At 50.4% G+C, this 26,038-nt stretch overlaps 1 long non-coding RNA gene across 2 annotated transcripts; it reads left to right on the forward strand.

Moving 5' to 3' along the window:
- The first annotated feature begins 288 nt into the window (after positions 1-288).
- On the forward strand, positions 289-5,924 carry LOC131276149 (uncharacterized). 2 transcript variants are annotated; one of them, XR_009183627.1, is made up of 3 exons: positions 289-954; positions 2,390-2,685; positions 5,354-5,924. It is a non-coding gene; the product is annotated as an uncharacterized lncRNA (long non-coding RNA). The 2 variants fall into 2 exon arrangements; XR_009183626.1 differs by lacking the exon at positions 5,354-5,924 and adding an exon at positions 3,021-3,079.
- The last annotated feature ends 20,114 nt before the right edge of the window (positions 5,925-26,038 follow it).

Consider the following 26,038-nt stretch of genomic DNA (forward strand, 5'->3'; position numbering starts at 1 on the left):
AGCCCCCTCACACCACCTCCGTCTGGGCCAATCTCAGGGCCTCCTACCTCGTAAAGACACGCCTGCTCTCTTCCACCTCTCAGCGAGCTATCCAGCTCAGCCCTCTCAAATTTACGCTCTCCCTAGTAACTACTGACCAGCCTAGTAGACGAGTTCTGCTTCTACGCCCTTATAAGGTAACAACAGCTAATCTAGCCTATCAGAACCCAATCACCTCCACCAATCCCCTATCTTCATACTCTATAAAACTGCTTGTACTTCCTCAATAAAGGAGACCTGCGCCATCCGCCTCGGCTCCGCAGTTGTCCTTCGAGCCACTGTGTGTCCTCTCACGCCTGCGCCTCCCCACCCTGAGCCCCCTGTCTAGAGAAGCGGGGGCTCCTCACCTCAGCCGTGATGTCACTGGGATGGTGGTGACGTCACCAGCCGTGGAGGCATTTTAGGGAAATGCCCTCATTTTCACAAGGAGCACAATGAGAGGCATTTACAAAGGGGGAGGAGGACCTGGAGCCAGAAATAGCCTTGGGGGCGAGCGGGATAAGGTCGTCTGTCCCTGGCTTGGGAGTGGGTTTGCCCTCCCGGGAGAGCCACGTCAGGCTTCCGTGGACCAGCAGGGAGGCAGCGACCAGGCAGTCCTGCAGAGTTTGCGTGGCCTGAGCGGGCTGCGGCCGTTGTCCTGAGCGCCGGCCAGCTGCTGCCCCCGCTCTCCTCCTCCTGCCGCATCCCAACCCTCACCGCCTCCTTCAGGACATGGCCCCTGCCCGCCCTGTGGCTCCAGCTTTCCGTTCATTTGTTTGTTTTCCCGCTGGGTGCGCTGAGCTCACCGTCCTCCGCTGGACTGCGGCTAAGCAGGGGCTGCTTTGGCCAGTTCTTGAGTGTGAGGAACAAGCCGACAGCACAGCTGGAAGCTTCGACTTGGAAGGAACAGTGAGGGGCTAAATTAAGAGAGAAAAGGTAAACCCGACCTGGACAGCAGAGGTACCTCCCAGGGGCTGCTCCTGCCGGCCGCGCTCCTTTGATGACCAGGTTGACTCAAGCCCCCGTTCCTGGCGGTTCTGGTGGCCTGGTAGCTCAGCACGATTGGAGGCGTTCGCTATTTCTGCTCTTAGTTTTACTTGCTTTATTTTTACACATTTGGGCCTAATTAACTTTGCCTCACAGCACACTTGATAGTTTGTTAAGTTTCCACTTATTTCTTCGCCTCATTAGAAGTACAAAGCTCTGGCTGGACGGTCTCCTGTCAGCTGGACAGTGGGCGCTTGGCTCTGGGCTGCCCCCCTCTTTCTCACGATCACCCCGTGCCCAGGTTCACGCTCCGATTCCTTTTCTGTTCCCTCCGGGCTGGTGCGAGGCCAGTTTCCCTGTAACGCCACGCGTCCCTTCGGGGAGCGCATCTCGCCGTGCCGGCGTGGCCCTGTGCCAGTGTCGCCAGCCGGGGTTTCGGGTTCCACTTCCTGTGTGGAGAGCAGTGATGTCTGAGGTGCTTCAACTCTGCAGAAGGACCCTGAATCAAGTGACAAACAAAGGGAATGCATTCGCCCAGGGTCACGCCTCGATTCTAGAAAGTTCACTCGGATTCGAAGGGCAGGCGCCGTTCACTATCCCCTGCAGTGCTTTGGCCGTTTGTAGTATGATACCAGGTCTGCTGTCCCACCTGGTACCTGCGGGAGACCCACAGCCCCTTCCCCGGGACTCGGGTGGCCGCGGGCGGCAGGCGCCGCGCTGGAGGTGGGGCAGGGTCGAGCGTGCCAGAGTCCACACGGCGTGGCCCTGCGCCCTCCGCGGACGCTCGTGTGATGCAGCTGTGGTCAATGCGTCACCAGTCGCCCTCAGCCGCGGGGCTGGGGCGTGCTTGTCACGGCAGCGCAGCCGCCTGCTCTGACGCATATGCCCCCGCCACCCCTCCAGCACACGCGTGTCCCGGACCCGACACACACGTGCCAGGTTCCCTCTCGGCACGAGCGCAGCCTCTGGCCCCGGCGCGCCAGGACAGCGTGTCCCCGTCCTCAGACCCCTCGGAGTCACATACTGACCCCGCGCCCTGAGCGCCGGCCCACCGGGGCCCCACGGCGCCCTGCGCACCACAGCTGCGTTCTGCTGCGTGCCTGTGCGCCCTCTCCCGCACCCGAGGGTGAGGAGCCCGGGAAGGCGCCCTGCCTCCTCCGTTCACCGTTCACTCCCACGTGCGCAGCGCCGGCAGGGCCCTGAGGCCGTCCTGGGAGATGAACAGTGCGTGACGGTGTCTCCTCGGCGGAGGCGAGTCTCGCCGGTACCTCTTTATAAAACCCTAAACCGCTTTCTTTGGCTGACAGTTTTGCCTTCTGAAGTAAGGGAAACATTTAGCCCAGTTTTAATCGCTTTTCTGCTATGGTTCGCCTGTGTGATCCAGAATCTGGAAGGTGAAGCCCGAGGAGCTTCTGGAAGGCGTCGTGGAGCTGCCCGCGGCGGTCCTGGTACCACGCACGGAGACCCTGCGGCGCCCAAGCGGCTTCTTGAACGATGGCTGAGCCGTCGCTCCTCGAGAAGTTGGCACGTGAAACCGGCAGCCCGACGTCAATTCCAGGAGGCTCTCACTTGCCGGGATGTCGTGGGTACTTACTGGCATCATTAAATCTCACGGGGAAGAACCTGGAGGACCGCGCCGTGGGGCACGAGGGCGCGCCCGCCGCTCTGCCTCCTGAGCAGGTAGGTATTTCTGGGAGAGGGAGAGAATGAGCTCGCATTGCTGGCTCTAACCCAGGCTGCGCGGCCCGGGGTCCCCGCAGAGGGGGCGCCTGAGTGGGCCCGGGATCCCCACAGGGAGGGTGCCTGAGCTGGTCTGGGGTCCCCACAGAGAAGGCGCCTGTGCAGGTTTGGGGTCCCCACAGAGAAGGTGCCTGCTCAGGCCTGGGGTCCCTGTGTTGCTCGTTCTGCCCAGGCTGTGTGGGTCTGGGGTTCCCTCAGAGAGGGCGCCTGCGTGGGCCTGGGGTCCGTGCGTTGCTCGCTCTAGCCCTGGCTGTGTGGGTCTGGGGTTCCCGCAGAGAAGGCACCCGGGCACCTGCCTGAGCCTGGTGGTCTCGGCCCCTGGATTTTTGTGAGCATCCACTCCCTCTGCTGAGAAAGGAGGCAGCTGGAGACGATGAACAAAGAATGGCATCCACTCCAAACCCTCCTGATTCTGCCAATCAAAACTACAGCGAGGTAACACCATTAAAAACACTGAAAATGCCACGTGCTGGCGAGGACGAGAGGACGCGGGCCCTCGTGCGCTGCTGATGGGTATACAGTGGTGCGGCCTCTGGGGAAAGCAACACAGAGGTTTCTCAAAAGTTAAATGCTGAATTACACGATCTGGCTCTTCCACTCTTAGGTATTTACACAGAACTGAGAGCAGGGCTCAGACCCGAGCACAGGGTTCAGCAGTGCTGGTCTCAGCAGTATGGGAGGAAGCAGCCAAGTTGTCCACAGGTGACGGGAAGACGGAGCCGTCTGCACACTCGGGATACGACTCGGCCGTGAAGAGAACGAGGTCCTGTTCATGCTGCAATGAGGACAAACCCCAGAGACACACATTGAGTGAAATAAATGGATACAAAAGGACAAGTACTGTATGGTCTCACTTACATGAAATATCTGGAAATAGCAAATTTGTAGAGACCGGAAAGTAGATTAGAGGTTACCAGATGAGGGGGGAAGGAGAATGGAGAAGTATTGTTGGGTGGGGGAAATTTTGGGAATTTTTAAATAAAAATTTAAAGGAAAACCCCTGCCCAATTCTGTGCTTTTAGACCCCTGTGCCTGAGAGCTGGACGTTCGAGCTGGACGGCACCCACGGGGTCATCACTTTTCGACTTGTGCCTGTGCAGGGCCCCGTGCCTTCACCCCTAGAGGGCTGGCAGGTGGGTGAGGCTGCCCCCCATATGAGGAACTGGGTGCAGAGAGAGTCCAGATGTCCAGTGACGCCCACTCTGAGGCCGCGTCCAGCTGCGTCCCCAGGGTGCCCGTTTGCCAGCACGTCCGGCTCAGGCCATGCCCGGGGACACGGCCACGTCCTGGCAGGAAGCCCTGGGGCCCCGGGTCAGTGAGCCTGTGGTGTGTGGGTCCCCCCGAGTGGGCACCACAGAGCTGCAGACCAGCACATCTGCCACCCTGAGGACGGCGCTGGCAAACCATCTCGAGCAACTGAAGTTGGAAAAGTTCACTCGATTCAGAGAACAAAAATAGCATTATGCCTTACTTTTAAAATGCAATTCTTAAAGGGGAAGTACTTCAAAATATATGGTACTACAATTAGGCTTTCCTTAATAATAAGATTTGATCTGAGAAATTTTTAACATGGTACAGAATCCTCAAAATAAATGTTTATTTGACCATCAAACGAGGCGATGCCTCCGTTTACAGCAGCAGAGTCTGCTGGAGCTGGGGCTGACGCTACCACTGAAGCTAGCTCAGGTGAACCTAAAAATGCTGTTTTCCTCATGTCCTGAGCACACTGGAGAGTAAGAGAACTTGAGAGGAAAGTGACCAAGGGAAAATGGGGACCCAGAGGGAAGAGTCAAACACAGAGCAGCAAGGAACCTGGCTAGTCCAGATTCTCAGCTGAGGGATGAAGTCCCAGAAGGAGGCGGCTCGAAGGAGAGAGGAGGAGGCGGCTCACATGCAGACGTGATGAGACTCAGAAGATGGCATAAATACTTCCATATTTCAAAAATGAAAGACGGGGAAAAACTGGGAGGATCGAGCAAATTACTACTAAGATGCCCAAGCATGAAAAATATTTATAAGAAGTCTTAGAGAAAAATGTAATGAACATATAAAAAGCTCAGCGGATGGAGGAGCAACAGATTAGCTGCCTAGAAAGGAGCATGACCAGAGGCCAAGGCACAGCCAAGACGGCTGCCACCCGCAAAGGCGCAGGCCCCCCGCAACCGCGCCGTACAGCTTCATGAGGAAATGAAACGGGTTGACGCTCCTTGGTTTAAATTGCTGTAGAATAAACACATACTAGTTTTGCCCTTGTTATTGTTTATTACTGACAGCCTAAGCAAGATTTAATGCCTTAACCCAAAGCTTTCAAAGGCCGCGGAACCATTTTCCCAGCGACCCTGAAGGTCACGGGGTGGGATTAGCGCACGCGGCCATTTGCCCTCTCACACCACCGTGCAGAGCAGCCTCCTGTGTACGCTTTAGCACGGACTCATCACTGTTTTCTGTTGGCAATGCCATAGTATAGCAATTGCCCTTTGGTTTCTTTTTAAAAATGTTAAGTTGAAGCTCTGAAAAAATGCAGTGAACGTATTTCATAGCTGTAAACCACAAAGCACTGAGTTTGTAAACTTTCATTACCTCCTTATTTCACGTCTTGCACAATTAGTCCATAGGTGAAGTCTGGGCTAGACACATGGACAAGAATCCATTTCAGCCTCCTCAGCATCTACCAAAACCGCAGCATCCACTAAGCTTGTTTGAAGCCTGCCTTCGCCGGACACGCAAAGCCCCTCCTGACTGTGGCACTGAGGGGCGGCAGCTCGATCCCACGGCCCGTGTGGCATGTGGGGCCGCCCATCCTGGGCAGTCTCTGATCTCATCCTCCTCCTCCGTTGGCTCGTCAACTCCACAGGGAAACCAGGGAGAGCTGCCCTATGCGGTGCCTTCCATTTATTTTTCTGGTCCTGTAACAACCATGTAAGTCATTTGTATGAGAATAATTAGAAATAATCCGAGCTACAACTTGGAGAGGCTCACCCCGTGAAGGTGACCTGATGTTTTGTTCATGATTTACCTGAGAATAAGCCTCTTCAGGCAAAACAGTGCCATCGGTTTTGCCGCAAACATGAACTGGACGGTAGAGGAACGTGATGGCAATAAACGTGAGGTTACCACCTACGGCTTTTAGTTTGCATCTTAAGGCACTTGCGGCCCGCTGAATGCTCTCAGTCGCTTTATGACCCCTGCTCTGGCAGGCTGGCGTGTAGCTTAAACCCGTGGGTGCGTTCACCACCAGGCGAGCCTGGCCCTCCCCCTGGGGTCTGCCTGCAGTTAAGCGGTGGCTTTTCAGGGTGCTTGGGGCAGGCTCCACGCGGCTCATGAGTGACTCAACGGCGGTGACTGAGCTGACCAAGCCTCTCCTGAGAGCCCTGAGGGTCCCAGGGCAGTCAAGGGCTGCTCCCAGCCTGGGCGCCGCCCTGCCTGGGGACAGGGACTTGAAGTCGGGGCTCGTGCAGGGGGATTAGGTGGACTCTGATCCAGTATGACTGTCCTAAGAAGAGGGAGTCTGGGCGCAGGACAGACGGATGCAGGGAAGATGCCACGTGCAGGTGGAGGCAGAGAAGGGGGTGACGCCCCCAGTCAGGGTGTAGGAAGGCCAGCTGCCACGAGGCTGGAGCCAGGTTGGCCCGTCTTCCCTGGAGACCCTGCGAGAGCATGGCCCTGCTGACCCCCCACCCGGGCCTGCGGCCTCGGGGACTGCGAGACGGCAAACGTCCACTGCTTCAAGCTGCCCGTCGTAGGCCCACCGGGAAGCGAGTGCAGATGGCAGCTGGCCTCGTGGTCGACGAGGCCTTTGTCCTGGTCGCTTCTGAGTTTGCGCGACGGGTCTCAACACACCCGGAGGCCCCGCTGGCAGCAGGAGAGAAACGCGTCCTGCCCAATCCCCCGACTTCCCTGGAATCGCATCTCACGGCTAGACTGGCAGAAGCAGCACGGAAACCCCTGGGCAGGCTTCCATGTTTCATGGCCACGGAGGAGGATGTGTCAAAAGGACAACTCTGGGGAGAGGCCGAGCAACACAGACAAATTTCAAAATAACAAATACTTGAGAATGGGCAGTTTATATTGTTTTTATTTTTTCTTATCAGGTCCATAGACTATATAAGCAGATTTTTAAAAATTATCTTTTTTTAAAAGATACATGGATCACAAAATGTCACATTAAAAAATATAAGAAGTTCCCATACACCCCACTCCCCACACCCCACTCCTCCCTCATCGGCAACGTCTTTCATCATCGTGGTACATTCACTGACTTTGGTGAAACATTCTGGAGCACTGCCTCACCGCATGGACCACAGTTTACATTGTAGTTCATTCTCTCTCCCAGTCCATTCGTGCGTTATGGCAGGATATATGATGTCCTGAATCTATCCCTGCAACATCCTTCAGGACAACTCCAAGTCCTGAAAATGCCCCCACATCACATGTCTTCTTCGCTCTCCCTGCCCTCAGCAACTCCCGTGGCCACTGTCTTCATGTCAATGATACAGTTTCTTCCACTGCTAGAGTCACAATAGTTCTATAGTAGAACACCAGTGAATCCACTCTAATCCATATTGTATTCCTCCATCCTGAAGATCCTGGGATGGCAATGTCCTCTCCACCTCTAAATTGATAGGGGGCTTAGATCCCACATGGCTGATGGATGGGATTCTCCTGCTTGCAGCTATAGACTCTTTGCTCCCTGGTGTGGTGGTTGACCACTCTCACCTTCCTGTTAGCTGACCTGGGTAAGGCCAGCGAACATAATAATCTGAAATTCTGCCAGAATTGAAAGCATCTTCTGTTTCCTCAGGCACACAGTGCTCTTGTGCAGTTGCCCATTGGAACAAACATACAGATGATCAAATGACAAGCAGCAGGGAGCCTCGCCACGCTGTGGCCATGTGTAGGCTCAGTGTCCCATTGGTGCTCAGCTAAGCTCTCAGAGGAAACCGTCATGGGCGGGCCTGGCTGTGCCAGCACAAACCTGGGGACTAGGAGATACAGAGCAGGAGGGTGTGCAGGTAGAGAGCGGGGGGTGGGGGACATCCAGGTAGAGAGCAGGAAGGCATCCAGGTAGAGAGCAGGGGGACATCCAGGTAGAGAGCAGGAGGGGTGTCCAGATATAATCAGGAGGGCGTCCAGGTAGAGAGCAGGGGGGACATCCAGGTACAGAGCAGGAGGGCGTGCAGGTAGAGAGCAGGGGGGGCGTCCAGGCATCAGGGTACCGAGGGGTTAGGAGGGACCCCATGTGTCCCCTGACCAAGGGGTTAGATGGGGTGCCCAGGTGTGCCCTGATGAGGGGCTATAAGGGTGCCCGGGTGTCCCCTGATGAAGGGACTCCACGCCTCTCCTGACCGAGGGGTGTGGGAGGTGGGGGTGGCTGCTGGGTTGACCCCAGCTCTGGTCCCCTCTGTGGCTGTAGACTAGGAGCGCCGGCCGCTGAGCCTGTGGCCTGAGCACTGGTGAGATGACCAGGCCTCGGCCAGGCTCAGGGTCCGGGGAGACGGCGTCAAGCTCGGGGACACCTCGTCACTTAGGGGATGCCCCAGAGCCCCCAGTCAGCAGCCGCTCCGCAGTCTCAGGGCCATGGGGGCTGGCGGCGGGGCGGCCGGGCGCAGGTGCACGTAACGGCCGCTGGCTCCGCTCTAACTCCACGCGGATCCCGACGCAGGGCAGATGCGCTGGCGAACCCGGCCTGTCTTTCCTGAGGCTTGTGGCGGGGGTAGGGAGGGGAAGGGCATTTCCTGTGGGTGGGTGGGCGCACAGGAAGGCACTGCTGGGACGGGCTGAGCTCCGGGAGCACAGGTCGGACAAGGCACTCTGGTCCGCGGGTTGGAGCGGCGCTGGCTGGCTGGGAGGGCAGGTCTCGGGCACCTGTTTGGCGGCGGGTGTTCCCAGGTCTGGGCTCCAGTTCCTCACCCTGGAAACGAGGTGCAGCTTGTGGGACTTTACGTGCAGGGGCCCCACTTCCGGGGGACTCCCCTCCTTCGCTGCTCCCGGGCTCCTGGCTGGCCTTCCGCCTCGCTCAGCACCTCCAGCCATTCCTGCCCTCTGGCGCCCGCCGGGCCTGGCCGTTTTCCCTCTCTCCGTGGGGCTTTTCTGCCCGTGTAGGTCGTCCCCAGGGAGCCCGCCTTCCTGCCGGTGCTGCCCGCAGCGAGTGCGCTTCCCGGCCCGCAGCCCCATGGTCTCCCCTGCACGCCCGCTCCACCCGGGCTGGATGTGGCTCGACCCCCCTGGGGGGCCAGGGCTCGTCCACGCAGGGGAAGCCAGGCTCTGCTGTATCCACGTGACTCAGAGTCTTAGGGGGCCCAGTGGGGTGGGGGTCCCAACCGGCAGGAGCCGGCACGGATCTCCAGCGCTCTTCTCCGTGGGTCTCTGTTTCCTTCACGTCCATGTTGGTGGAGGCTTCTCCAGCCCCTCTTGTCCTGCAGAGGCCCAGGCGGGTGGACCTGCGCGTTCATCAGTTACCTCTGCGGGGACACTCAGCCGGGTGCTCCTGGGGCCCCGTGGGCAGCGCCTCGGAAGGCTTTAACGATATCTTGCTATATATCAGTTTCATCTTCGCTTTCTTTCCTGGGAGAACACGGAGTCCACGCTTCAGGGTGGGGCGGCGCTTACCTGCAAAGGTAAACAGACCGTGCATTGTTGGTGGTGGCTGTAGCGGACCCTCCCAGCCTGGCCAGGGGGGCCCCCAAGCCTGCACCTCGCTGGCTGGCAGGGGGTCCGGGTTGGTGCAAGGCGGCAGGTGGCCGCCAGGTGGGCTCTGCTCACGGTGCAGACCCCAGGGAAGTCCAGCCTCTGCTCTGGGGAGCAGGAGACCCCCACGCTGCAGTTCCCTGAAAACTGCTGTGCGACAGGGTTCCGCTAGCGCAGTTCTGCTGGCCACATGGCTGAGGCGGGGGCTTCGTTGCTTAAAGAAGGCTGGGGGTGGAGTCTTGAAGGTTAGATTAGGCTGGCTCTCCAGATACCATCAGTGAAAACGCTGCGATTAGACTCATGAGTAATAACTGCTTCTGGAAGGGTGGAATTTCTGCAGTGTCTGAGGCATATTACTTAGACACGGGAAATCGTTTTGCTCGTACTCCTTAGACGTCCAGTACAAAAGCCCCGTGTGAAGTGGTCCTGACTTGCCTTCTGGGATGCCCTGGGATGCGGCAGGTCCTACACCCACAGGGCGTTTCCCAGCTAACAGCTGACAGCCAGCGAAGCCCAGAACGAAGCAAATTCAAACAGAAAGTCAACAGTAAGAACGAGAGGCAACGAATATGAAATAAAAGTAAGAGCATAAAAGAGAAAAATGACAAAAGTAGGATTCAAGTGAATTCTTCTCATGTGTAGAAGTTGAAGTCCTAAATACTAAACAATGAAAATGACCTTAGAAGTTAGTGGGGGAAAACAGCACATTCTACTAATACGGGAAAAATCAAATTCCTCCCAGAATTGTATGATATTTAGACTACCATATATACACACACACACTAGAGAGAGAGAGAACAATACTTTTCTGCAGTTTGGCGAGGGGATGGCCTGTTCACAGACCGTAACTCTCCTGGGGACCCCAGGCTTGATGCCGTCGTTGGCCAGAATCGTCTCCAGCTGTGGGCTCAGTCCATCAGCACCCCAACCCTCAGAGGTTATGATTATTTTAAAAATATTTAATTTATTTATTTCCGCCCCCTCATTGTTTGAGCTGGCTGCTCGCTGTGTCTGTCTTCTTCCTCCTCCTCTTTTTTTTTAGGAGGCACCAGAACCAATCCTGGGACCTCCCACGTGGCAGGCGGGTGCCCAGCTGCTTGAGCCACAGCTGCTTCCCCTTGGAGGTTATTTTTACTGTTGTTGTTGTTATTATTATAGAACCATCACCATCACCTTACAGGTGTGGAGTTAGGGTCCAACTATAGAGTCAGTGGGAGGGCCCCCGTGGCTCACCTCTGACCAGCCCATTTCAAATTCGGGGTTCCCACAAACACCTCAGGTTTGATAATGTGCCTGCGCTCAGTGCTGAGTTTTCACCGGTGCCACGACGTGGATGCCAGTGACCGAGCTCGAGGCCTCTCCCTCCCAGGTGCCACGACGTGGACGCCAGTGACCGAGCTCGAGGCCTCTCCCTCCCAGGTGCCACGACGTGGACGCCAGTGACCGAGCTCGAGGCCTCTCCCTCCCAGGTGCCACGACGTGGACGCCAGTGACCGAGCTCGAGGCCTCTCCCTCCCAGGTGCCACGACGTGGACGCCAGTGACCGAGCTCGAGGCCCCTCCCTCCCAGGTGCCACGACGTGGACGCCAGTGACCGAGCTCGAGGCCTCTCCCTCCCAGGTGCCACGACGTGGACGCCAGTGACCGAGCTCGAGGCCCCTCCCTCCCAGGTGCCACGACGTGGACGCCAGTGACCGAGCTCGAGGCCCCTCCCTCCCAGGTGCCACGACATGGACGCCAGTGACCGAGCTCGAGGCCTCTCCCTCCCAGGTGCCACGACGTGGACGCCAGTGACCGAGCTCGAGGCCTCTCCCTCTTAGGTGCCACGACGTGGACGCCAGTGACCGAGCTCGAGGCCTCTCCCTCCCAGGTGCCACGACGTGGATGCCAGTGACTGAGCTCGAGGCCCCCTCCCTCCCCGGGGTCGGCTCCACCCAAGGCGGCTCAGAGCCCCAGGCCCCTGACGGCAGGTGGTCCCTGCAGGCCACCCCTCTGGTCCTAGCAGCACAGGCGCTCAGGCGAGGGGGCAGAGCGGGTGATGGGGCTGACCTCAGAGTGGACCAAGGCCGCACTCTGTTCTACAGAGAAAGCGTGAAGGCAGCGAGCTGGGGGTTCCTGGGCTGGTGGACCGGGGCCGGGGATCTCCACCTGGTCCTGGAGCCATCACCTTTCCTGCCCTCGGGACCACTCCCCACGGGGCAGCGTTAGGCTCCAGCAGCTGCAGCTCCCGACCCTAGAAAACGGCCTCCAGCTCACCCTGCTGGGCTGGCGTCACCATGGCGACAGCTTTGTAACCGCCGCCTCGAGGAGACCCCTTGTTCCCACTGCAGGACGAAATCACAGCTCTTGACCTCCCACCACGGCATTCCCACCTGGTTCACTGTTAGAATTCTGGTGGAACGTGCTTTGCCTTCCACTGTGAACCTGCATCGCAGCCGAGCCTGGGCAGCGCCCTCGGGGACAGTACTCTAGGCTGGCAGTCAGCGTGTGTCAGCGCGTTCCTGCGGGAGGTGTGACATGTGGTGGAGGCCACGGCAGGAAGCCGGACGTGGAAACCCACGGGCCGGTGAGTGACCACTGAGTTCAACATCATACTGCTGGCAAAACTAAAATGCTTAAAGGTGAGAAAATCATGCTTTCTAGCAAAAGCTCTAAACTACATAACCTTTCTACAGATATGTAGCCACTGCAGCATAGCACCTATCAGAAAGAAAAAAGATATTGCCAAAAAGCCATTCATTTTTCAAAGAAAGCTACATTGGATTCAAAAAATGAAAATTCATGTTCTTCCCTGGATTTTTAATATACAACATTTTCACGCCCAAACATATGTTTCAGCAGGGTAAATTAGCAATTTTCTATGCAATTTACTGCTTATAAGTGTAATTGCCCTTTCAATATATGCACTGTAAATTTGTCTGCAGGTGCAATGAATATTCACAGTTTCTTGAATTTTCCCACTGTGAAAATTTACTCACTGCAGTCAAATGATTATGGCATTAGGACTTTGCAAATGTGAATCCAAAGCAGATGCCTGTATTATTCTAATGAGAATTCAAAGAAAGCTATCTATAGAAACAGCCACAAAATTGAAAAAAAAACCCAAAACTCATGAAAGCACATTTGCTAATGAATCATTGTGCAGAAAGAGTGTTGTGCAATCTGTAAATACTAGTTATTCAGGTCTCTGGACAAATATGCAGATAGAATTTCGCTTAGCTGCAGATGTAACAGAAAGCAATCTAATGGCTGACTTCCTGGCGTGTATGAGTGCCTGCGGTGTTTACTTGTGTCTGTGTGTTTGAACAGAAGTGTAGCTTCATGTAAAGAATGGTTATTGCTATAAACCTGTCAGGCACATAGATGAATTTTCTTGTATATACTTCTAGTATGGCTTTCTTTGAAATGTTGATTTAATTCAACACCCCCTTGCAGCTTGTGAATGCACAGTGGCTTGCTCTTTCTTAAATCAGGAAAATTAAGTCAACAAAGTTGGGGGAAATCTTAAGCCAAGGGCTTCTAGAAACAAATGAACCCAACAAATGACCCTCAGTGTGGGAACCCACACTGAAGGGAAAAAGAGGAACAAATCTAACCTTAAGAACACAGCTCTTTGTCTATATGCCCCGATTCTGAAAAAGGAAATTATCAATAAGCCTTGAGGCTTTTTGGTAGATTTGATTTTCTTAGGCATGTGTATACCAATTCTGAAACTGTCAGGTGGGTAATATAGTACTGAGTAAATGAGGAAATATATCAGTCATGCAAGTTAGAAAAGATATAAAAATGTAGAATTTAGAAAGTTGAGAAAGAAACAACCCCTGGGGCTGGGTCAGCTTTGGAGGCATCAACACAAACTTGTGACACCACAGATGTCTTAGATTTTCTATTGAATGGGTCAACAAGCAGTGGCACCCCAGTAGCACTGAGAACACTGCCACCCAGACTTTAGTCTCTAAACACCATTCTCCACCAAAAGAAATAAGGGGTCCTTGGAGAAATGGCTGGTTCTGGAGCTGGGGCAGGAAAATACAAGTAAGTCTGAAGCATCTTGTTGTGCCAGAAAATAAGAAGGTACTCAGTGAATGATGGAGACTTGTCAGAGGGAACAGTAAACAGTATCAAGGGGTCCTTACGGCCGTGGACTTGGTCCAGGGGTTAGGGCATCCGTCTACCACATGGGAGGTCCACGGTTCAAACCCCGGGCCTCCTTGACCCGTGTGGTGAGCTGGCCCATGCGCAGTGCTGATGTGCGCAAGGAGTGCCGTGCCACACAGGGGTGCCCCACGTGCAAGGAGTGCACCCCGTAAGGAGAGCTGCCCAGCGCAAAAGAAAGTGTAGCCTGCCCAGGAATGGCGCCGCACACATGGAGAGCTGACACAACAAGATGACGCAACAAAAAAGAAACACAGATTCCCGTGCTGCTGACAACAACAGAAATGGACAAAGAAGACACAGCTAATAGACACAGAGAACAGACAACTGGGGTGGGGGGGGGGGAAGGGAAGAGAAATAAATAAATCTTTAAAAAAAAAAGGGGAGGGGCCCTTACTGGCTAAATCTGGGAGAATTTGGGCACCAACTTGAATTAGAAGAACTGAGTATTAGCTATAGAAAAAAAAAATTGTTCCTACGTCAATACCAAAATAAGTTAACAACAACAAGGGAAAAAGGAAAGCACTCTCTTGTAGTAGAATGCCAATTAAAATGTAGAAAAATTATGGAGATAGAATATCAACATTTGCAACAAAATTGAAGAAAGAAAATTTTGCTGAGGATCAGGATATGGCCTCAAAGGATCTCCCCACAAATCAATTACTAATTAAAAAAGGAAATAGTAACAGTGGAAGATTGGGCTGACACCACCCTAATCAAGTGAACAAAGATTACATCACCAGTGATTGTTCAAACCAACACAACGTGCCTCTCGATATGGTGCCCTGAGAAAGGCAGAGTCGTTCTGTTTTATTTCTGCCAGCGAAGCATGTATTGATTTTCTAGTGCTGCAGAACAAATGACCACAAACTTAGCTGCTTAAAAGGACACTGACAGTTAGCTCACAGTTCTGTGGCTCTGAGTTTCCAGCCTAGCCCAGCTGTGCTTCTGCCTGGAGGCTGTGGGGACACCCCACTTCCACACTTAAGACTGAGGTCCCATCTGCTGTCGCTGCTCTCAGACCTGGAAGCCGCCCCCACTGTGTGCCACGTGCTCCCTCGGTCTCCAAAGGCCGGCCTGAGTGCTCTCCCTTGTGTGGACGCCTGCCGTGCTCCCACCTCCTCCGCCAGGAAGCGCTCAGCCCCCTCCAGCCCAGCCGGGACTAGCTCCATTCTTAAGCCCGCTGATTTGGGCTCGAGTTGCATTTGCTAAACCCCTTCACAGGAGCACCCAGATCAGCATTTGGCTGAATCACTGGGAAGAATGTTGAAGACTCTTAGAATTATGACTCCCACAGTGCATGACCTGACTCTAATGAGGAGAAACCAGACAAACCCAAGCCAATATAAAATCAATATGTAACAACTGTAGTGTGCTTCTCAAAAATTTCAAGGTCAAGAAAGACAAAGGGGGAAGCAGACTTGGCCCAATGGATAGGATGTCCGCCTACCACATGGGAGGTCCATGGTTCAAACCCCGGGCCTCCTTGACCCGTGTGGAGCTGGCCCACGCATAGTGCTGATGGGTGCAAGGAGTGCCCTGCCACGCAGGGGTGTCCCCCACGTAGGGGAGCCCCACGCACAAGGAGTGCACCCCACAAGGAGAGCTGCCCAGCGCAAAAGAAAGTTCAGCCTGCCCAGGAATGGTGCCGCACACACGGAGAGGTGACACAACAAGATGACACAACAACAAAGAGACACAGATTCCCGGTGCCGCTGACAACAACCGAAGCGGACAAAGAAGAACACACAGCAAATAGACACAGAGAACAGACAACTGGGGTGGGGGGGGAAGGGGAGAAAAATAAATAAATAAATAAATCTTTTTTTTTAAAAAAAAAAGAAAGACAAAGGATGAAAACCTGCTCCAATTAAATAAACATGCTGGTTGGCTGCAGTAAATGGTCCTGGATTGGATCCTGAACTGGAAAAATTACAGGTGTAAACACTTTACTGTGACAATTGATTTAATGTCACTAGGGACTGAGGATCAGGCAGATATTGTATAAATATAGACATCGCTGATTTTTATAATTGTACTGTAATTATGTAAGAGAAATTCTTTGTCTTCGAAAAATACATTGAAGTGTCAACTTATTCTCAAATTCCTCAGAAAAAAATAAAATGTGTGTGTGTAGATAGAAAATAAAATGAGAGAATGTAAACAATTGATAAATCTGGGTAAAGAGTCCATGGGCAATCTTTGTATTAGTCTTGCAACACTATTTCAAGTTTTAGGTTATAGAAAATATAAAATAACAAAATTAACATGATTAAAATTCATAAAGCAAAAAGTAACAAAATATAAGAAAATGTAAACTTAAAATTGTTTTAAGAGAATTCAGTTCAATCATTCAAGTAGACTTAAAAATAAATTAGAGTGAATTTAAATAATTCAAAATTTAGTTTTGTCTGTATTTCAAAGTCTATATGTTGCCAACAAAATACACCTTCCTTTTAAAAGTTCATGGAATATTTACAAAAGTGACCCTATATTAAAATAAAGTTAAATCAGCAGTAAAATCCAAAAAGTAGAAATAACACAGGTGAAATTCTTCAAACACAAAGCAATGACACTTGAAATGAATTTAAAAAGAGCAGTTACAGACATACCCTTACCAAATAGAATGCTTTAAGCAATGATGCTCTCATCACAACTCTCGACCCAATGAGGAAATGAAAACTTTATATATATATATATATAAAATTTTTTTTTGTTAGAAAACAGCAACTAAAGCGCTAGTTTTAGATACCAATTGCTTGCCACCAAGGTAGTCTTTGGAGTTACAGTCCGTGTGCGCAGTTGACTGTTGTTGCCAACTCCTCCCTCCTTCGTGGAACGCCGGGTCAGCCATGTTGTAAGGTGTGGTCTGCGTGGAGGCCAGTGATGGCTGAGCTGATTGCGCGGAAGCCACGTGGAAGCTGTCTGTGCACACCGTCTTCCTTCCTGAGACGTCTGAGCAGGTATTAGTTTGGCCACCTGAGCTAATAATTCCTGACACTACAGTACTGAAATCAGAAACCCACTCAGTCTGGGTGCTGTGCTCAACCAGGGAAGTAGCGCGTGGCACCTACGTACCTTCTCCAACCCTCAGTCCAGGGGATGCTTCCGGTGTCTGTGTGTCCAAGGCTCGGCCACAGGGACACAAGCACGTGGCTAGAGCTGACAGCGCCAGCCTCTGGAAGCACACCAGCTGCCGAGCGCTTGAAAGGCCTGCTGCGTGAGCTGGGCTGCGGTGCTTCCAGAGGCCTGTGTTGTCAGGTGTGGGGCCATTTCCTTCGTTCTCTGTTAATATCTCCTCAATGCCAGCTTTCTTCTTTCCTCTGTTGCTCCCTTCTGCGTCTCCAGACATCTAGCTCCCTGGGTTTCGTGGATCCCGCTTCTCCGTTCTGTTTCATCCCGGTGTTTTGTTCTCCTTATGACTGGTGTTGGGGATTGTCCTATTGACTTTTCATCCAGTGTTTGCTATTATTTATGTTTTGTTAAATCTTCAGTAAAATCCTACTACTGAATTTCTATTTTCACAAATAGGATTTTCCCATTCTATTTGTAAATTCCATCATTACTCACCTTTTTATCCATGCTTTGTTAAAGTTGTCCTGTTTTTAAAACCTGCTAATCATGATTCCCTCAAAGTTCTTTAACTAACACCAATATCTGGATCCCCATGGTTGCGATTCTAATATATGTGCAGTTTTCCTTCTGGTTTTAGGGCATCTGATTGTTTCTCTTGGCTTGCCTAATAATTTTTATTTGAATGATGGCTGTGATATGTAAAAGATTGTAAATATTCCAGATGATAATTTTGTCCATCCAGGCACACGTTTCCCTCCACTGGATAAATGGGCGCAGAGCATCTTAATCCCGTGGGGACTCGCTAGCCCTGGAGGCTGGGGTGCAGCTCGCTAAGTCTCATCTCACTTTCATTAACGTTTCTTTATATATACACCGTCTCTGGTTTCTAAAGATGTGGCTTATACCCAGCTCAACATTCCAAAACATTCTAAAACAATGTGTATATGGATAAACATATCTCTAACCGCAGCTGTAATCCGTGAATTTTAAACTTTCTATTATGATTTAGCTTTTAATAAGTTTTACTCACATAGTGATTATTTATGAAATGTTCAAGTCTGTGGGAGGTTTTTTTAGCCATCTTTATTTTTTGTTTGTTTACCTTTATTTACTTTAATTGTGTCCCTTTCTTTACAGGAGGAAGGACACCATCATACTGATTTTTAAACTTTTATACTTTATAGGTATCCGATTATGTGAGCACAGAGTTTAAAAAATAGATTCATATTAATCATCTCTTTCAGCTCCTGGAAACCAAATGGGGTCTCAAATGAGGTCTCAGGATCCATTATGGAAACTGTCACTCAATCCCCCTTTTGCCACGAGGAATCGGATCTCAGTTTTGACAAAAAGTTCATAGATCTTCTATCTTGCTCCTTCCAGTGACCTGACCTGCGATGGTCCCTGAGAAGCAGATGCTCCCGCTGTGAGTATCCGGGGCTTCCAGTGACTTGACCTGCGATGGTCCCTGAGAAGCAGATGCTCCCACTGTGAGTATCCGGGGCTTCCAGTGACTTGACCTGCGATGGTCTCTCAGAAGCAGATGCTCCCGCTGTGAGTATCCGGGGCTTCCAGTGACTTGACCTGCGATGGTCCCTGAGAAGCAGATGCTCCCGCTGTGAGTATCCGGGGCTTCCAGTGACTTGACCTGCGATGGTCCCTGAGAAGAAGATGCTCCCGCTGTGAGTATCCGGGGCTTCCAGTGACTTGACCTGCGATGGCCTCTGAGAAGCAGATGCTCCCGCTGTGAGTGTCCGGGGCTTCCAGTGACCTGACCTGCGATGGCCTCTGAGAAGCAGATGCTCCCGCTGTGAGTATCCGGGGCTTCCAGTGACTTGACCTGCAATGGTCCCTGAGAAGCAGATGCTCCCGCTGTGAGTATCCGGGGCTTCCAGTGACCTGACCTGCGATGGTCTCTGAGAAGCAGATGCTCCCGCTGTGAGTATCCGGGGCTTCCAGTGACCTGACCTGCGATGGTCTCTGAGAAGCAGATGCTCCCGCTGTGAGTATCCGGGGCTTCCAGTGACTTGACCTGCGATGGTCTCTGAGAAGCAGATGCTCCCGCTGTGAGTATCCGGGGCTTCCAGTGACTTGACCTGCGATGGTCCCTGAGGAGCAGATGCTCCTGCTGTGAGTGTCCGGGGCTTCCAGTGACTTGACCTATGATTGTCTCTGAGAAGCAGATGCTCCCGCTGTCAGTGTCCGGGGCTTCCAGTGACTTGACCTATGATTGTCTCTGAGAAGCAGATGCTCCCGCTGTCAGTGTCCGGGGCTTCCAGTGACTTGACCTGCGATGGTCTCTGAGAAGCAGATGCTCCTGCTGTGAGTATCCGGGGCTTCGAGGGCTTCTCCGGGACTTTGAGCACTTCCCTTCCTCTCTCTCTTCCTCCTGCAGGTGGCTGGGGTCAGTAGCAGCTATTCTCAAAAGCTGAGGAAAACAACACACTACAGATTGAAAATCACTGAGTGGAAGCAGGAAAACAGGGCAAGAGCTCTTTAAAGTGGTGGAATTAAAAACAAACCTGTCAACCCAGAATTCCCCAGTCAGAAAAAAATATAGTTCTAAGTGAGACAAACTAAAGCTGATTTGGATAAAGGAATAGCAGATTATAACCATCAGACTCACAATTATAAGAAATGACAAATGGAGATGATACCAGATATGAAATCAGTTCCTCAGAGATGAATCAGGATCATGGAAATGGTACATACTGGAACAATGCAAAATAGTAATTTTTATTTTATTTATTTCCTTCCTCCCTCTTGATTTCTTTATAGCATGCTTAATTAAAGCAAAAACATGAATTATATTGGGAATTAGACTATAAGTAAAGCATATAAAAACTATAGAACATTTTACCTGAAGAGATACAATATTACTTTGAATGTATTGAGAACAGTTAGAGATGCATTTTTTAAAATAACTGGAGCAAATGCTAAAAACAATGGTAAGTAATGTGGAAAACAAACAGAAAAATTAACACAAACCTCTAAAAATATGCAAATAATCATTTTTTAAAGATATGACAGGAGAAACAGAAAATCAGAGGGGTAAATATAAAACAATTAATGATTATGTTAACATTGACTAAACACTATGTGGTTAACGATGCAAGACCCAACTACATGTAGTGCAAAGTAGATGCATTTCAATTATAAAGGTATAGAAAACTGAAGTAAATGGACAGAAAACGATATACTAGAAGTCATAAGAGGTCCAAAGTGGCTCTGTTAAAAGAGAAAATTAACTTCAAGACAAAGACAATTTCAGAGGGGAGAGGGGAAATTTCATAATAATCAGAGGGTCAATTAGGAATACACACCAATCATAACTGTGTATGTGCCTAGTATCAGAGCTTCCAAAAGGGAAGTAAAATATACGAAATTAAAAGACATAGACAATTCCATCTTAATATTTGTGAATAAATTGATAAAGCGACTAAACCCAATCATTGAAGACAGAGGTTGTGAGTGACGCTCGGCGCTGTCTCTGCCTGATCAGAGGATGGGACAGTCCTCCAGCACTGCAGTATGTATGTTCTCTTGACATGCTCGTGGCACAATCATAAGGATGGCCCATATCCTGGGTCATAAAACAAATCTCAATAAATTTTAAAAAATGAAGTCATACTAGCATTGCCCTCTGAAGACAATGGAATATAAAATGGAAATTAATAACAATAAGATAACCAGGAGCCCCCTTCCAAAATACGTGACTCTTAAACAATATACTTGTAAAAGAAGCCATGAGACAAATAATAAACATCAAGGGAAAAATGAAAACAATGTATCTGTATGTGAATTAGAATACAACATATGAAAAATTATGGAATGTAGCAAAAGCAGAACTTAGAGAAAAGTTTAGAACCCTAAATTATTATATTAGGTAAGAAGATAGGTCTAAAATAAATGGTGCAAATGCCAACTTTAAAATTTAGAATGTGAAAAGCAAATTTAACATTACGTAGAAGAAATAAAGTAAAAATCAATGTAATAAAAATATCCAAAAAAACATACAGAATCAGTGAAATTAACAAAGATCAATAAAATTGATAAAACTAAAGCCTAAGTGATAAAAATTAAAAGACACCAATTACAAATATCAGAAATGAATGGATATCCCTGCAGAACCTACAGATATTAAAAGCATAACAAACGGTATGAAAAATTTTGTTCCAAAAAATTTGACATTGTAGATGAAATGAGTTCCTTGAAAAACCTTAATTATCAAAACTGACCCCAAAATAAATAGAGAACTTGAGTGACCTTATATCAATTAACATATAAGAGTAATAATTGAAAACTTTCCCACAAGGAAACTCTAGGCCTCAATGGCTTCAACAGTGAATTCTATCAGATATTTAAGGAAGAAATAATATCAATTCTACAGAAGCTCAGAAAATAGAGGTGGAGGGAACCCTTCCCAATTAAAATCAATCAATTTACCATACTGGGAGAATAAAGGAGAAAATAAACAATCCTTTCAGTGGATTCAGAAGGACCATTTGGCAGTATTTAGCAATCATTTACAATGAAAACTCTCAGCAAACTAGAAATAGAAAGGATACCCTTATCCTGATGAGGTTCATTAACAAAATATCTACAGCTTATATTATAGTTTATGGTGACAAGTTCGATGTTTTCTACCAAGGTCAGCAACAAAGAAGGATACCTGTGTGTATTCTTTTTATTCAATATTTTACTGCTGATCCGCACCAATAAAAAGGCAAAAATAAAATAAAAGGCTTAAAGATCAGAAAGGAAGAGTTAGAACTATTTTATTTGTAACTAAATGATTGTGTATATAAAATCCTAAAGAATCTGGAAAAGATTTGCAAGGAACTAATTAGTGAATTTAGCAAGGTCAAAGTACATGAATCAATTGTATTTATGTATACTAGCAATAAACCATAGAAAATAAAATTACAAGAAAAACAGCCCAGTTATAATATCATCAAGAAAAGAAATAAAGGACTTAGGAATAGCTTTAATAAAAGATATGCAAGACCTTTGCAGTAAAAGCCATAAAACACGAAAAGGAAAATAAAAGAAGTCCTAAATAAATGGAAAGATAAGCTGTGCTACTGTATTAGAAAACTTCCTATTATTAAGATTTTAATTCTCAAGTGCTTCTATAGATTCCATGTAGATAGATATATTTTCTCAAGTCTATAGATTGAACAAATATACTTGCATGGATTTGAATCTTTAGATTTTGGTTTTGATTGCCTGGAAAGGAGAATCCTGGACTTTCTGAGATTATGGACAGATTCTGTATCTTAATTGAGATAAGACATTTGTACATTTGCCAAAATGAAAGCAGTTGTGTATTTAAGACCCCTACACGTCACTGTATTTAAATTATACCCTGTGGTAGATTTTCACAAAATGTCCCTCAAGGACTGGTGCCAATTTCAAGCCCTGTGCAGTGACCTGAACTTAAGAGTTGAATTCTGTCAACAACCAGAATGCTCTTGGAAGCAGGTTTCACACCAGAGCCTGCACGTAAATGCCCGGGCAGGGGATTTCTGATTTCAGCCTTTTGGACTCAGTTGAGCTTGCAAGGACTTTGGCCTTCAGAGCCACTAGCTCCTAAATGGGTGTTGTTTCAAACTGTGATGTTTGTGATCATCTGTTATTCGGTAATAGAAAACGGATGCACATACGATCATAGGAGATTGTCAGGTATTTGGCTGAGAGTATAATGCTGAGAAAACTTTTTCAAAAATATAATAAGGAAGGTTACCTGTTGAAGATGCTTAAAGGGGATAATCTGATGCAGGACAGGCTTCTTGGGAGTGTGTGAGTGCTCATTTTGCCATACTGGATTATATCATTGGACAGAGACCATATAATGAGAGTGAAGGTAGGCTCACATCCTGGGGAGGACTGATGTTCTCAAATAGAGGGAACTGTATCTCTAGGGAAATGGTGGCTCCCAGTGCATTAGGGCAGTTGAGCATGTCAAGCCCTCAGCACTGTTGCAAGTATCTCTGAACATGGCCCTTCAAGCAATGAAGATTGACTGTCACTGTGGGCCCTGAGGGGAGGGGAAAGAGGTATTGAATAGATGGAATCGATGTAACTGTGTGGGCAATAGAAGTGTTCACAAGAGTATGCAAGGATGGATATAAGACATGTTAAATTACACCAAAAATGTGTAGGGGCTGATAGGCTAACATGTAAATCATAATGTAAAACATAAGATAACTAAAACTTTAGAAAATTGTCTAGTCTAAAATATAAACCACAATGTAAACCCAAATGTTACCTTGTTTGAAAGCTATTGTCTCAATATCTATAATCAGTTTCAGTAAATACAGTATGAACATGTAAAAAGAAAAAAAATGAATGCAGTGGTTATTAGACGGTGATTTTGTACTTTCTCATTCCTTCTAGCTCTACTAGCCTGCATTTTTCTGCAAAAAAATAGCTGTCTCATTTCCCCTCTTTCCTCCTGTTTTTCCCCCCCATTACTATGGATTCACAGGCTTTCAATACTGCTTTAACACGTTACTGTGACTATTTGAAGTGTTGAATAAATTGCCCCAAATTTAGCCACTGGGAATGCATTTAATCTGGTACTCACTACCTTTTAACATGGCTCCATCTAAAAGTTGTACTCACATTCACCCAATTCTCTATTCTATACCTGGAATTATCCATCACCTATAGGTTTGTTACAGATCAGCAATATTGACCAGACTCAGGCTTTGAATATAGTTCCAACTGAGAGCATTATTAGCTGGGCGGCGACTGTCTCATCCTCTGCAGAGGAGAGAGCAGCCCCGAGATTCAGGGAAGGGGTGGTTTTATATCTTTTTAGGAAGGGGGGCGTTTACTAATAAGCGAGCAAGCAAGCAGGCACAGAAGCGGAACACTGCGGTTAGCTGAAGATAATGTATCTATGTTTTTTCTTTTTGAAAGGCTTCTTCTTGTAAGCAGTCCCATATTATTTATTGGCACTCTCCTTACAGGCCGTCCTAAGTTATTTATTGGCAATCTCCTTACAGGCTGTCCTAAGTTATTTATTGGCACTCTCCTTGGAGGCTGCCTTAAGTCATTTATCTATCTGAAGGCGCCTGCAATTCCCACCTCCCAATGTAGTTCTATTCCTATTTTCCCAATGTGGCCTTACCCGTAGATGTTCATACTCTTATGTCCAATCCAGTCAGTTACTACAAGGCCCTTAAATTCCTTTCTCTGTCCCATATTTACTTTTCCCCATAATGGAAACCCTGGCTCCCAAATTATCAATATTCAGTTGTTTTTTGCTATTCACAGTAGTGATGTTCTGTAAAGTCCCTGTGGAAACTTCATTAGTGAATGCTGAACATTGCCCCTAGGGGAAGTACAGGGTTAAGTTCCTGTGAGCCTCTGGTTCTATTTCCTTAACTGGTCAAGTAATAATCTTGTTTTTCATGTACTCTTTTTAAAGACACATTCTGTCTTTTTCTTCCTCCTCACATGAGTCGGTTCCCTAGCAAGTGCTCTGTTTCACAGCCTTTCTTAAAAGGCTGCCCCCACTTAACCCCACCTAGAAACAGTATCTTTGACTTGAAGGTTTAGCGCAACGTTGAAGCCCCGTTTACAGCCTCAGCGCTGGAGGAGGAGGCAGAGCGCAGCTGGCTGCTCCCGCAAGTCTGGGGTAACGAGATCGCTGTATCCACTTGTTTGCTCATTGCTTAAATGTGTGCAAAGTAGTTCCAGAATCCTGCACCAAGATCTAGGAGCAAGCCTGCCATGCGAAGCCCAAGATTGCCGCGGGGCTGTGTCATTCCCCTGAGGAGGGAGGCCGGCGCCTCACCTTCGAATCCGCGCAGCGCTCACACTGGCATCCCCCCTGCGGTCAGGGGCAGGCTGGGGGGCGGCAGAGGGGGCGCCTCCTGCTGCCGTGGGGCTCCCGGGAGCAGCCCTTGCCGAGGGGCCCCCACCGCCTGCCCGAAGCTTCCTCAGGGGCGACCATCAGCCCCGGCGTCCGCCTACTTCCCGCTCCCTCCTTCCCTCCCGCCTATCACACGCATCAGATGGCCTCGTGGCGTTCCATCCTCAGGCCTGCGCCTGGTCCCTCTCCCCATCACCCTTCAGACCTTTCCCTGATGAGGTTCCTGAGTGCTAGTTCCATCTGGGCACCTTCCTTTTGGATGGCCCGACCTGCGTCAGGTGCAGCTGCAGGAGCTTCAGGCCTTCCCTGCACCCGCAGGAGCTTCATGGTGATCCCTGCCCCCGCAGGAGCTTCACGGCCTTCCCTGCACCCGCAGGAGCTTCATGGCGTTTCCCCGCACACGCGGGAGCTTCAGGCCTTCCCCGCAGCTGCAGGATCTTCACCGCGATCCCTGCACCCGCAGGAGCTTCAGGCCTTCCCCGCAGCTGCAGGATCTTCACCGCGATCCCTGCACCCGCGGGAGCTTCAGGCCTTCCCTGCACCCACAGGAGCTTCACGGCCTTCCCTGCACCCACGGGAGCTTCAGGCCTTCCCTGCACCCGCAGGAGCTTCACGGCCTTCCCTGCACCCGCAGGAGCTTCAGGCCTTCCCTGCACCCGCAGGAGCTTCACGGCCTTCCCTGCACCCGCAGGAGCTTCAGGCCTTCCCTGCACCCGCAGGAGCTTCAAGCCTTCCCTGCACCCGCAGGAGCTTCACGGCCTTCCCTGCACCCGCAGGAGCTTCAGGCCTTCCCTGCACCCGCAGGAGCTTCACGGCCTTCCCTGCACCCGCAGGAGCTTCAGGCCTTCCCTGCACCCGCAGGAGCTTCAGGTCTTCCCCGCACCCGCGGGAGCTTCAGGCCTTCCCTGCACCCGCAGGAGCTTCACGGCCTTCCCTGCACTCGCGGGAGCTTCACAGCCTTCCCTGCACCCACAGGAGCTTCACGGCCTTCCCTGCACCCACAGGAGCTTCACGGCCTTCCCTGCACCCACAGGAGCTTCAGGCCTTCCCTGCACCCGCGGGAGCATCACAGCCTTCCCTGCACCCGCAGGAGCTTCAAGCCTTCCCTGCACCCGCAGGAGCTTCACGGCCTTCCCTGCACCCGCGGGAGCTTCAGGCCTTCCCTGCACCCACAGGAGCTTCACGGCCTTCCCCGCACCCGCAGGAGCTTCAGGCCTTCCCTGCACCTGCGGGAGCTTCACCGGGATCCCTGCACCCGCGGGAGCTTCAAGCCTTCCCCGCACCCGCAGGAGCTTCAGGCCTTCCCCGCACCCGCGGGAGCTTCAGGTCTTCCCCGCACCCGCGGGGGCTTCAGGCCTTCCCCGCACCTGCAGGAGCTTCAAGCCTTCCCCGCACCCGCAGGAGCTTCAGGCCTTCCCCGCACCTGCAGGAGCTTCACGGCCTTCCCTGCACCCACAGGAGCTTCAGGCCTTCCCCGCACCTGCGGGAGCTT

Source organism: Dasypus novemcinctus, chromosome 3, assembly GCF_030445035.2.
Source record: "Dasypus novemcinctus isolate mDasNov1 chromosome 3, mDasNov1.1.hap2, whole genome shotgun sequence".
NCBI classification, from domain to species: domain Eukaryota; kingdom Metazoa; phylum Chordata; class Mammalia; order Cingulata; family Dasypodidae; genus Dasypus; species Dasypus novemcinctus.